At 47.4% G+C, this 2,877-nt stretch overlaps 1 long non-coding RNA gene across 1 annotated transcript; it reads right to left on the minus strand.

Moving 5' to 3' along the window:
- Positions 1 to 316: 316 nt before the first annotated feature.
- LOC148130726 (uncharacterized) lies at positions 317 to 2,582 on the minus strand. Its single transcript, XR_015749252.1, has 2 exons — positions 1,520 to 2,582; positions 317 to 1,160 (listed from the first exon to the last, which is right to left on the minus strand). It is a non-coding gene; the product is annotated as an uncharacterized LOC148130726 (long non-coding RNA).
- Between the last annotated feature and the right edge of the window lie 295 nt (positions 2,583 to 2,877).

Genomic DNA, 2,877 nt, shown 5'->3' on the forward strand with positions numbered 1-2,877 from the left:
TGCATTTTCAGAAAACGTCTCCTTATTTCTAGGTTGAATCCCTCCTTGTTCAGTTTGCATCCATGATTCCTTGTCTGGACTTCGGGTGCCCTGGAAAAATGTTTGACCGCCCCCCCCGTGTGGCAGCCCCTCAAATATTGGAACACTGCTGTCATGTCTCCCCTGGTCCTTCTTTCACTAGACTTGCCATGTCCAGTTTCTGCAACCGTTCACCTTCATTTGAGGTTGGACTAGATGACCGAATAAAGTGGTCACTTCATGAGGAACAGTTAACTCCATTATGTGTCTTTTTAGGTATAATTCTTGGTAAATGAAATCGCATCCAATCCAATCACATTTATTACAGTCAAAGGGCAGAGACCAGAACAAATAAAAAATACTCAAGGAATATCGAGTTAAAAATTCTAAAATAGAATAATAAATAAGATAAAATCTGTATTAAAATCACATATGTTCTAACTGCTTCTGCTACCGACTGTTGATGTGCTTCTTCTTGTTTTCCTTCACATTCTGAATAGGGGTAATTTTCTCCTTCAGTTGGCTGCAGTAGCTTTTCTCAACATAGGAACTTTGGTTTACTTGAGTGAGTTCATGCTGTAGATTGTACAGATGGTTCTTATGTTCTTAAGAAGTTTCCAGACCTCTTCTAGGACTTTGTCAAAGGTTCTAAGGCAGCCTTCCCATGTTTGAGGAAGGCCACTTGGAAATTAACTTGCACAGGGCTTTCTGGACTTCTGCCATGTGTTTCACCAAAGAATTCTTCTCTAGGCCTCACTGATGGATCGTTGAGGAGGGAGGATTTGGGGAGGGAGGGAAGGAGGTGGGTGGGGGACTTGCTACCCTGTGTGCCAGGCGAGTCTGGCTAGAGTTGAATCTGGGAGCTGGAACAGAGCAACTGAATGGGCGGAGCAATTGGGGTCCAAGCAGCCCGTAGGAGAGGCGAAGAGAGGAGAACAGCCAGAAGCTGAAGGGGAGCCGAGGGGTCCCCAGGAGAGGCGTTGGGGGAGCAGAGAGCCCCGAGGCAGCAAGGCTGAGGGAGCGGGTGGTGGAATGGGAGGAGAGGGCTGGGTGGAGGGTCTCGGGGGCAGGCAGATGCTCCTGTTGCTCCAGAGCCTCTCAGGGGGAAGCAAGAGAAGGAAGAGGCCATGCCTACCACCTACCTGTCCTCTCCCTTTCCGGCTTTATATATGCCCACTTTTGAAAAGAAGTAAAAACAAACCTCCAATAACCGAAAAAGCTCTGATATATACCTATACTTTGTGTTTGTAATGTGTTATGTATGTCAAATGCTTTACAAAAGTATTACTTAAAAATACTTCCAGTAACTCAAAAATCCTAATATATGCACATATTCTATTTTCCTTCTCTATTATATGGTTCTACTTTTGAAAAGACATTTTTGGTTAATAAAAACTCAAGTGACTTAACAAGCCCTGACTGATAGTTCAATTCTATACTTCTACTGTACACTAATGGGTCCAGTTGAACTAAAAAAAAACCTCTAGTTGCTAAAAAAGACCCCTCCTCTACTATGTGCATAAACTGAAACCCCTGTGTCTACTCTCGCCCCGCAAAGAAACTGGGAAATATCCCATTCAATCTTTCTGGCTCTCACTCCAGGGGGAGCCCTTCCAAACACACTTAATCCAGCACAGGGAATTTAAGCAAGCAACAATAACAGTATAAGAAAGTTGGAAGGGACCTTGGGAGTCTTCTAATCCAAGCACGGCCAAGCAGCCTAACAGTTTAGCCTTTAAGAGAGCTGACTTCAACATGCTAAAAGAGACTAGGACGGATTCCGTGAGCGGATGTCCGAAAATGAAACGCAGCTCAAGACGATGGGAAACCTTGAAAAATGAAGCCATTAAGGAGCCAACAAAAATAATACGACGCGAAAAAATTAAAGATACCACTTGATACCAGCATGTTTGCGCAAAGAGCCCTCTGACAAGTGGCGGGACAAAAAGGTCAAGAAGAAAAAATGGAAAGAGGGGCGCAGAACGAAAGCAGAATACCAGCAAGGAGATTGAATTTGCAAGGATGGAGTCAGGATAGCAAAGTCCCAGAATGGGCAAAGTCCCTTCCAGCCCTATCAATCTATCTCCTGTGTTCTACCATCCCTAAGACTACTCCACCACCCAGAGGCCAATGACCAACTCTAGTTGGCCTTGGCGTCCCCTGTCTTCTCCCTTCTGTTGCTTCTCTTTTGCAGGCTCTGGAGTAGCAGGAGTTTCTGCCTGCCCTCGAGACCCTCAACCCAGCCCTGTCTTCCCGCCCTGCCACCAGCTCCGTTAGCCTTGCTGCCTCCGAGGGTCTCTGCTGCCTCAAGGAGTCTCCTGCAGAGCCCTCGGCTCCCAGTTCGGCTTCTAGCTGTTCTCCTCTCTTCTCCTCTCCTGCAGACTGCCCGGATCCCAACTGTTCGGGTCATTCGGCTGCTCGGTTTTGGCTCCCAGGATGGGTCTGGCCAGACTCTCTGCTCCACCCACAGCAGAGCCCTCACCCTTGTCTCCATTGCCTCTGGTCCTCGGGTGGCACTCCGAGGCTTTGAGCTGAGCCTGTGGGTGCATCTCGCAACCTCGCAAGCCCCAGTCAGTCTGGGCTGATATGTCTATGGTCAATGAATGAAGTTGCAGGATCATCTCCAGTGACTCAGCTCTTGAGCGGTTCCATGATCAGTTCCTTACAGCCTCAGTTTCCATCTGATTCCACCCTTGTCACCAGTGTTAAATTTTGGGTGAAGAATGGAAGCAAAGCCAGAGTGATCTTTAACAAATTCACACCCACATCCAGCCCTCGTGATGCCCACCATGCCATCCATCCAATCCACTCATTTCCAGGGCTTTTGAGCAAAGCCTCCCAGCTCTGTGGTCCAGACTA

The sequence above is a fragment of the Notechis scutatus genome, chromosome 4 (assembly GCF_049901735.1).
Source record: "Notechis scutatus isolate UNSWTSFEM ecotype Mainland chromosome 4, rNotScu1.2, whole genome shotgun sequence".
NCBI classification, from domain to species: domain Eukaryota; kingdom Metazoa; phylum Chordata; class Lepidosauria; order Squamata; family Elapidae; genus Notechis; species Notechis scutatus.